Source organism: Symphalangus syndactylus, chromosome 5 (genome assembly GCF_028878055.3).
Source record: "Symphalangus syndactylus isolate Jambi chromosome 5, NHGRI_mSymSyn1-v2.1_pri, whole genome shotgun sequence".
Classification (NCBI taxonomy): Eukaryota; Metazoa; Chordata; class Mammalia; order Primates; family Hylobatidae; genus Symphalangus; species Symphalangus syndactylus.
In genome coordinates, this window is record NC_072427.2 from 50,488,074 (window position 1) to 50,498,596 (window position 10,523).

General features: G+C 37.6%; 3 non-coding genes across 3 annotated transcripts; all 3 read left to right on the forward strand.

Annotated features, from left to right (window-relative positions):
• The first annotated feature begins 2,929 nt into the window (after positions 1-2,929).
• Positions 2,930-3,004, forward strand: LOC129483787 (small nucleolar RNA SNORD107). Its single transcript, XR_008658282.1, has one exon. It is a non-coding gene; the product is annotated as a small nucleolar RNA SNORD107 (small nucleolar RNA).
• A 2,975-nt stretch (positions 3,005-5,979) lies between these two features.
• Positions 5,980-6,046, forward strand: LOC129483774 (small nucleolar RNA SNORD64). Its single transcript, XR_008658270.1, has one exon. It is a non-coding gene; the product is annotated as a small nucleolar RNA SNORD64 (small nucleolar RNA).
• Positions 6,047-7,786: 1,740 nt separating this feature from the next.
• Positions 7,787-7,857, forward strand: LOC129483786 (small nucleolar RNA SNORD108). Its single transcript, XR_008658281.1, has one exon. It is a non-coding gene; the product is annotated as a small nucleolar RNA SNORD108 (small nucleolar RNA).
• Positions 7,858-10,523: the final 2,666 nt, after the last annotated feature.

Here is a 10,523-nt window from a genome sequence, read left to right on the forward strand (position 1 = left end):
TGTGATACTGGAATAATCATTTTCTATCATTGAGTAAGTATTTATAAATTACTAAATGAGTGGAAGATACTGGGTACTGGGAGGCAGGAGGTTGCATATTTGAGATAATAACTTGTACTACTGATAATAAAGATAACTGACACACTAAAACATACTTGGTACACTGAAGTACAAATTACAGTTATGTCCAGTGGTGTCATCAAGTGACAAACTGGGAGCTAAATAGTTCAGGAATGCCCTAGTCTCTAGGTCCAGTTTGAGTTGGTTATGGAACAAAGAAGCCATTTATAAAAGGGAAGAGATTTTTAGGTTTTGCAGCTAAGGTTTATAGTAGGCAGCGAGGGAATGATTGATAGTGATTGTAGCAGGTGGTTTACCAAGTACTATAGAGATTGGTGTTAACTCCATAATACTGATGGACTGATTCGAATTATATTTTTTCTCTTGAATTTACCAGGAGTGGTTGTGAATGTCATCTTTTCCATCTTTTAAATTACATCCTTGCAGGTGGTAGTCACTCAAGGAAAAGGAACTATCAGAGTAACAATAGTTCCTGTTACTGACTTGATATGGTCTCTGCCAGAATAGCTTCTCAGATTAATGGCCACTCTCAGGTAAGGAAAATAAAGAGGCGAAGCCTTAGTTGCTTTAGGAGATTATATAATACAGGTGTGACATCAGTGTTTTCAGAATTTGTAAATGTTAAAACAAACTTCTTGATTTACCAAAGCTGCAACCAAAGTACGTTATCTGGATCTTTAAAGACAGAGCTTCTCAGTTCAGACAAATTGACTGATGATAAGACAAACACTTTCCCTCTACAAACCGTGGGGTAGTATGTAGAGAGACCTGTGATTTCTTCCCGTACTGCTCTGGAACTACTTCTAATTATACTTTTTTCTTTGTTTTTGGAGGGGAAGCATTTCTCCTTGCGTTGGTTTGCTGGTATGGATGGCCCTTAGATTTTGGCATGAGTGATTATGCAGCATATTTGAAGAAAACCTGTTTTCAGGACCTTTTTAATTAAATATGGCGTGTTACATGAGTTAAAGGTAGGTTATAAAAGCTCTAGATTCTGCAAGATGCGTGCTTATTGTAGTTATTTTGCTTGGTGATAATACATTTTCTTTTGTCTGGAGCTTCCTGGACTTTTTGAGAATCCTGATTGTGATGATATAATAGAAGAAAACTTGGGATATAGATAGTATAATTGAGTGTGGTGAATCTTTTGTTGTGGAATGCTAGTCTAAGCTTCTGCATGTTTCCACTAGGGACGCACATCAACATATCAGTCTTAAAACATCCTTGGTAGTTAATGCTTGATGTTACTTAAAAATCATCCTACATTCTTGCATTAAAATACATACGTGTGGCTGGGCGCAGTGGCTCACGCCTGTAATCCCAGCACTTTGGGAGGCCGAGGCGGGCGGATTCCGAGGTCAGGAGATCGAGACCATCCTGGCTAACATGATGAAACCCCGTCTCTACTAAAAAATAAAATTAGCCGGGCGTGGTGACAGAGGCTGCGGCAGGAGAATGGTGTGAACCTGGGAGGTGGAGCTTGCGGTGAGCTGAGATCGCGCCACTGCACTCCAGCCTGGCAGACAGAGTGAGACTCTGTCTAAAAAAAAAAAAAACAAAAAACAAAAAATACATGTCTCATCTAAAACATGGTTGGTCAACAACTTTCTGATTTCCTGATACACATTTTATTAGCCGACTCCTTAAATATATCCATGTTGCATATCATGTTTGACATGCTTTCATTGTAGCGTGTAGAATAATTTCTAATAGAATTTTGGGATAAAAATTATGCTGCCTTAAAATAGGTTATGAAGTATTTGAGGTATTCTCTTTTTATATGATAGGTAAACTTGCCTTGGAATTAAAAAGATTTTGAAAGTTGCTTAGGAAGCTGCTTGCTTTTGTGAACTCATTATTCCTTAATTATGATGTCAAATTTCAGAAGTTTGTTATTAACATACTGGTATTTTGCTTTTTATAGGTTCTTGTAATAGGATATTACAAGTAGAAACTGATTTACATAGATAATTATGTGAAATAGTGCTGCTTGACTAGAATTTTCATGATCTCATTTCAAAGATTAGCAAAAACACCCTTTATGTGGTATGTTTACCTCTGATACTACCTTCACTGATTTCAGCAGTTAGTCAGTTATAATCCATGGATTGAAGTTTTGATTTATTTATTTATTTGAGACAGAGTCTCGCTCCGTTGTGCAAGCTGGAGTACAGTGGTGTGATCTTGGCTCACTGCAGCCTCTGCTTTCTGGGCTGAAGCGATTCTCCTGCCTCAGCCTCCTGAGTAGCTGAGATTACAGGTGTGGGCCACCATACCTGGCTAGTTTTTGTATTTTTGGTAGAGACAGGGTTTCACCATGTTGGCCAGGTTGGTCTCAAACTCCTGACCTCAGGTGATCCGCCCAACTCAGCCTCCCAAAGTGCTGGATTACAGGTGTGAGCCACTGCACCTGGCCATGGGTTGAAGTTTTTAAATGCATGTTTTCTGGTGGTTAATTGCCTGATTCTGTCTTATAATTGCATTTCAGTTCTCTTCATCTTGTCCATACACGTAATAATGCTTAGTATATGAATTTTATGTAATAAAGCAAGGTATATTTTCATGGGATTTTTGTAGTGGGAGAATGACATCTGAGCCTGAAATGGGATATTTGTGTTGTAACTTTTTCAGTGTCATGCGATACCATTTTTTGACCACTTAGTTGATGCCTCTGAAAGGAAGAGAGAATCAGATCGCTAAAATTTGATGTCGTCAGTGTGGATCCTACTCAGTAGTGTCACAACGAGGCTGAAAATCATATTAAGTGCTTTTAGGACAGAAACGTAAACTGCTCAGGTAAAATAACCTTGTAAAGAGAAATAAGCATATATTGCAGAGGCCTTGGCTAGGTTCATGATGACACAGGACCTTGTCTGAACATAGTGATTTCAAAATTTGAGCTTAAAAATGACACTCTGAAATCCAGTCAGTGTGCCTCACTAGACTTTTCGATTTCAAAATTTTCTGCGGAAAATGTTGTGAAAACTTTGAATACTTAAAAATGGCAGGTGTAGTATTGCACTTTGCTAGTTGCTCAGATACCCTTTTTTATTTGTATAGATATTCTGAGTTCCTTTTTTTTTCTACATGTTGTACATTGTCGAAAGCTAAAAGGAAACTTACCCTTGGATCACGGAAGGCAGAGGCACTTGGTGAGATGGAAACAAGGATGTGTAAAAATGAGACTACCACTTCTCGGATAAAAAAAAAGTGCCAGAGTTCTAGGGGGTTCTAAGTGATGCCCAGGAAGGAGGAGGAATAATATTTACGGAGCATATATTATGGAACACAGTGAGTATAGTACATGCCTTTAAATGAATACTGTTGGTTTTTTAGGACAGTTGATTTTGTTTATGTTTTTTCTTCAGCTGTGTGCAGTTGATTAACTTGTACAGATCCCATCACACAATAGATGTTTAAGAAACATTAAGTGAATGAATGAGGCAGCATTGCTAATTTTTGTATAGTGAGACAGTATCTCACAGTCCAGGCTGGAGTTCAGTGGCATTAACATAACTCACTGCAGCCTTGAACACCTGAGCTCAAACGATCCTTTCACCTTACCCTCCAGAGTAACTGGGACTACAGTCATGTGTCAACATGCCTGGCTAATTTTAGTTTTCTAATTTTTTTAGAGTTGGGATCTTATATGTTGCTTAGGTTGGTCTTGAACTCCCGGCCTCATGCCATCCTCTTGCCTTAGCTGGTATTGTAGGTGTAAGCCACTGTGCCAGGTACTAATTTTTTTCATGTTAGAAAACAAGTTTTTAGGTATTTTATAGTTACTTCCTTACGACAATATCTCATCAGAATCTAGGCCTATCTGATACCTGACTCCACATGTTTATACCATGTAGTCAGCCCTTCCCAGATAGAGGTCATTTGAGTTACTTAGTGTTTACCAGCACTTGTTTAGTACCTTGTGATGATATTTACAGTGTATTTTTGGGTATGGTTTTGGGGTTATTTGGTTGTTGTTAAAACGCCTGTAATCCTGGCACTTTGGGAGGTTGAGGCGGGTGGATCACCTGAGGTCAGGAGTTCGAGCCCAGCCTGGCCAACATGGCGAAACCCTTCCTCTACTAAAAATACAAAAATTAGCCTGGTGTGGTGGCAGGCACCTGTAATCCCAACTACTCGGGAGGCTAAGACAGGAGAATTGCTTGAACCCAGGAGGCAGAGGTTGCAGTGAGCCAAGATCGGTGCCAGTGGCACTCCAGCTTGAGTGACAGAGGTGAGACTCCCATCTCAAGGTAAAAAAAAAATAGAAATCAGCAACTGCTATTTGAGTTTATAGGAGTGAGAAGTCCTCTCTTGCATGGTAAGATGGGGAACATTTAATTCAATAGAAATATTTGAGACCAGGTGTGGTGGCTCAAGCCTGTAATCCCAGCACTTTGGGAGGCTGAGTTGGGTGGATCACCTGATGTCAGGAGTTTTGAGACTAGCCTGGCCAACATAGCAATACCCTGTCTCAAAAATACAAAAATTACCCAAGCTTGGTGGTGTGTGCCCGTAATCCCAGCTTCTCAGGAGGCTGAGGCAGGAGAATCACTTGAACCCAGGCGGCAAAGGTTGCAGTGAGCTGAGACCATGCCACTGCACTCCAGCCTGGGCGACGGAGTAAGACTCCGTCTGGAAAAAAAAAGAAAAAAATGAGATATAAAGTTCAAAGGATGTATTTATTAAGCCAATAGAAAGTAAAGAGGTAGGGAATGTTGTAGAAGTATATGTTGATAAAGGGATGAGGTGGTTGTACAATAAGAAGGGGGTTGCAGACATGGAGAAACAGTTCTTCTAGCTCTTCCACTTTCAGCGTCATCTGTGTAGGTCACTAGAATCCTTTTCACAATGCCTGCTTGCCCATGAGTTTTAAAAACTAGTGCAATGTAGAAATGATTAGTAGGAAAAACTTGGCTGGGTTAATTTGCTTTGCTGAGCTGATTCAACTTAAAAATCGAGGTCCATAGTAAGTGCCCAAGATCAAAGACGGAGCCTCACATTTGAACTTGATGTTTAGTTAATGTGAATCATTTTCTGTTGAACTAATGAGAATACAGTGACCTTGAGGGATAGGTTGTACATCTGAGTTGTTCGGACTGTTTCCCGTCTTTTGGATGTTTTGTTTGTATAGATATTTTCATTTTATGTTACATCATTTGTTCTTTGGTAGCAAAAATTGAGTTGAAATGATACAGTTCCTGAAATCTAATGATTTCATGTTTCGGAGATATGTATCAGGAATAATAGTGTGGGTTCTCATGAGAAAATTTGGATTGCATTACTGTGCTACTTTGGTTTCTTGTCAGAGAAGTTAGTAGTTAGTTTAGTCCTCCTTCAGAATCCTTTCTTTGGACTTTGTGTTTCATATGTTGTGCCAGCCTTGATTTTATTTGTCTATCCTCTATCTTTCCATACCATTTGTTTACACTTAACTCTGGAATTTTTTGATGCATGTTTTCAGTGTACTCTAGTCCTAAAATTGGTTTATATTTAATTATTGGGGAGAATAGAAAGTTGTTGATAGTATCTGTGTTGGCATTAGGATATTTCCGTTTCAGTTCTTTGGACAATTTGCTAGTGGAAATAATTATTGTATTTAGCTCTATGAGACCCAACTGGCAGATTGCTCTGTGTGTGTGTGTGTGTGTGTGTGTGTGTGTGTGTGTGTTTCCTTCATGTAGATTGCTGTGTGTGTCTTTTTTTTCATAATTCCCCTTAATTCTGTGTGCTTTGAATGTTACTGTTGTTTTATATCCATTGTCACATAAAACTCTTATCATTTATTCTTCCAGGCCAGGGACTGTCCTTATGGATAGAGATACACTGTCTGCAGGAATTTATTTTTTCACATATTTTTACTAGTTGATGGGAAAGACATTGGGAAAGACCTGGGCTGGATTTGTGATGAGCTGTGTTTACTGAGCATGATGAAGTAAAGCTCAACGTGATTACTCTGAAGTCCAGCCTTACTATTAATCTAAGGACTCAGGACGCAAATACTCAAAACATAAATTCTTAGACTCTAAATTTCACATGGTTTTTCCTATCAATACAGGTTAAGGATAATGGCGTGTTGTAGGTTTTTCCAGTGCAATAGAAGGAAGTTGGTTCTAGATCCTTTAGTACAGTTAATGTTTTGTAGAGTGTGTTCTGTGTTCACTGCATTGTATGTCTCATCTTTGGCATGATCTTGGCTCACCGCAACCTCCGCCTCTTGCGTTCAAGCACTTCTTGTCTCAGCCTCCAGAGTAGCGGGGACTACAAGCATGTGCCAACATGCCCGGCTAATTTTTGTATGTTTTTGTGGAGACAGGCTTTGCCATGTTTGCCAGGTTGGTCTCTAAGTGATTCACCCGCCTCAGCCCCACAAAGTGCTGGGATCGCATGCGTGAGCCACCGCACCCAGCCACACCTTTGCGTATTTCTACTATGCATTTCAAGTGATCACTTCAAGAGAATAAGTACTTAGGAGCTCCTATGCTCTTTTTTTTAAAACCCTATTGCTTGCATCACCCGGTTCCAACCCTGTATGAAAGTTTCATGAGCATGTTTCTGTCACTGAGGCAGCTTCTCCATTTAGCATATAATTGAGAAATTGCTAGTTTGTGGCTGAGACATTGTTTGAGAGGAGACTTAATTTATGTATTTAGCAGAATGCTTAAGTTACATTTACAGAGATTAATTCTACTTTTAATTAAGTTAACCCTTTGCTGTATCTTTACAAGACGTAGGTGGAGATTTAGTTTTGACTCTTAGATTTAGTTAAGGTGATGAAATTGGCATTATATAGTTTTTGATGCTGAGCCCCACGGAGATTAAAAGATTTGCTAAATACCATGCAATTTTTGAATCACATCTCTAATCTCACATTATTCTATACTCTATTTTTGCTTGTGTGATTGATGGGTCTTTTGTTATCTGTGATTGACATTCTATGAGTAGGTGCTTTTGCTTTGCCTATAAGTAGTTATTATGAAGGAGGAATGGTGAATAAAAAGGTAATTTAGAAAAGCCTGTATTAAATATACCACAGACATTGAATATAGCAAGATCTTATTCTCTAGTTGTTACCTTAGTTGATAAATTCTGTATGTGTTATGTGTATACATATGTACATATTAATGATGTGGGTGTTGATACTGTAATCAAATGACTGGTTTATAGTGAAAAGCTGTTGGGGTTCAGAGAAATGGACATTCTTTTAAAAGTGAGATAGCTATTTTATAGTTATTTTATGTAGTTATTTTATAGTTCTTGCCTTTGAGTCTCTGTTCTTCTGGTAGAAATGTTAGTGTATTTATAACCTCTCAGATTTGTTTGGTTCTCTTAGTTTTCTTGATCCAGGCAGTTAGGGATATGTTGGATGAATTCAGAAAAATGAGTTTTTCCCTTCCTACTAACTGAATTAGATTAGAAATAAGCAGTTAAGTGAGAAAAATAGGGAATTAGTGCCAGATCTGTTGAGGTGTAGTGTTGACAGGGGGTCTTTTACCTTCTGATGTTTGGTGCAACTTAGAGAATGCAGTGGTAGTTGCTGGCCCAGCCCATCCAAACAACCTCATTTGTGGGGTGATACTTCACAGATGACTTAAAATAAATCCCCTGAAAATAATCTCTGGAAGAGATGACACGTGTGTGTGTGTGTGTGTGTGTGTGTGTGTGTGTGTGTGTGTGTTTTGGTGGAGGGGTAGGAGGAGGGTTGGCTTAATGATGAGAATCATTATTTCTTGAATTGGATGACACTTTCCATTCCTACAAAGGGAGCGTGAGGTCCAGCCTTGCTAATTCATGATCAGAGTAATTTGCTGAGAGTAGTGGAAGGAATGAGTTAGCAATAGATGGCAATTAATGAGTAGTAGGAGGAGAACAAATAAGCAAATTTTAATGTGGTTGGAACATGTTCTTGAGTTCTATGAAGGGAGACAGGTAAATTGAGAGTAATGTTATGACTGTTTCATTTGTTGGAAATAATGAAAACTTGCACGGTTTGAATTGTGGAACAATAGGTGGTGTATGTTAGGAGTCAGAATTATCATCTGCTTGCAAGTTTCTGTTTTACTTCAGATAAAGAATGTCAGCTACCTTTCCCATGTTAGCTTCTATACCTTTTCTTGAGGTGACCATAAATAGTTAATATTGTCTTTTACTGAGATTGTTTTAATTAGTGAAGTGTGCTGATTAAATGTCTTTTCTTGATAAATTATTAGAATGAATAAAGGACTGTATTTCTAGATAGCTTTGGTTAGTCAGTGATTTGTTTAAATTTAGTGTGGATAAGAATCACCTGAGGGCTTTTTAAACACAGTTTACTGGGTCCTGACCTTAGTGTTTCTGGCTTATTAGGTGTAAGTATGAAAAGTTGATTTTTATCAAGTTTCTAGATGCAACAGATCTAGGAACCACACTTAGAGTGCTATTATATGTCTTTTAATGTACACTGATATGGAAAAAGTAATGATATATCATGTTATCGCATATTTTAAAATGTGATCATGACCAGGGAATCTTGAAAGTTGTCTTACGTAATAATGCAAATCAGTGTAGAATACTATATATTTTTTTCTTGCAAGGTTATTATTAATAGGGATGACTGTTAGTAGCCAGTGTGTTCAAATGCATGGGAGGACATAAACACTTCATAATTTCCTGGAAATATAGACATATATCACTTACAATAATACATTTCTAACATAAATTTAAATTACCTACCTCATATGAGGAAACAAGCTTATTTTTGATAATTTTCCTAGCAGTGAATCAGCTATACCCACTTAAATCTAAATTAAATTAAATTTGAGTAAATTCAGCCATTTCTATATTCAGTCCATATAAATTCACTTTGGGTAAAAGAAGACAAGAATTCCAGAAAACAGTAGATTAAAAAAATAACATTTTAAGAGCAGATACGATCTCAATGAATATAGTGTGGTAATTTCTGCCTAATACCTACCCTTTTGGAGGAAGGAAAGGTGATCCTGTTTGTGTTTAATGTTAATTACTGAACTCTTTATAACTTGTTTTATTTATTTATTGTTTGATTTTAAGCATCTACTTCTCGTGGATTTACATATGTTGGGTTTCGGAAATTTCAACATACAGTTTGGCATTCCAGTGGCTATAGTTGTTTTTTGAAATTTAGTACTGTTTTCCAATGATGATTCTCTTTGAGAATAGACTGTGTTCTCTTTTACTTAAAAACTGTAAAATTAGCCACTTCAGTTGAGACTCCTCCAGGTTTGGAAGTGGTGAAAGAATATGGATATATTCAAGTCAAATCAGTCATTCTCTGTGGTACAGCAACTGAACAAGAAACCCAGACTTCAAACAAGCAGACTTCTTTGGGTTGGACTGAATAAAATGAGAAGAAATTACAGAGGATTTAAAAATATATGTGGCCTAGGAATTATTGAAATTATTTTGGAGGGTGGCAACCAATTTGGAACATTGTACATTTTGTTTTAATGTCAATTGTGTAATGCGTAACTCTAGTGAGCATGGCTGGACACCGTGGCTTCACATTTTAGGTAGACTGGGTGTTTTATCTACTGAGTGAATTACAGCCTTAGACAATGATGTCAAAGCAGCAACAAAAACCAAAAAATCCATCCTTTAGAAATTGTTTAAGTCACAATGATGATACCTTCTTTAAAAGCTTTGACTTACTGAAATAATGCTTTTCATTTGTCTAAGATGAGTACATAGCAGAATTTGGAAATATGGTTCCAAAAGGCTAGACTGACTTTTTTGATGTTTTTCACTTATAGGGAGAAAGAAACATTAATGGTTTATCAGATGCCTTGACTGTACTTTTTACTGCTTTGTCTTCAAGGCCTAGTGTAATAATTAGCATCTAGTAAATGTTTGATGGATAGTCAATTTTTGTTTCATTGGTATGTTGTTACCACAATCATTGGTAGAGTCAATACATGAATGAAGAAAGTATAACAAATTTGCCCTCTAGTAGAGTACAGGCAAAGTATGGCTGTCAGTTTCACCCTGATTTTTTTTCCTCCATTCTTTGTTAGGGTTTAGGTCAAGAACAAGGGCATTTCATTGTACCACATAGCTGAGAGTAGGGAATTGGGACATACTGTCTTGCTTTAAATTAAAGTTGTCTGTTTCATCAAGTAGAGAGGTTCCTAAGATACTGTCAGATTTCTGGCTGGGGGTTTGTTAAAAATAGAGAAAAGGTAGTTCCTTAAGGTTGTATTTTATTGGATGCCTCCACCTGCTTCAGGCTAGCTCACTGGAGAATAAATATTCCAGGTTAAAAAAAAAAAGCATGTGTTCACATGAACTTGTCCTTTGAGCAAACTTGTTGGAAATCAAGAGGGCATTGCTGTTGGAGAGGATAAGAGGGTGTACTTGTTGGTGTGTTAAGAGTAGTTGACAACATAAAAATAAATGTAAATGCATCTATTATATTTGGGTTGGCAAAA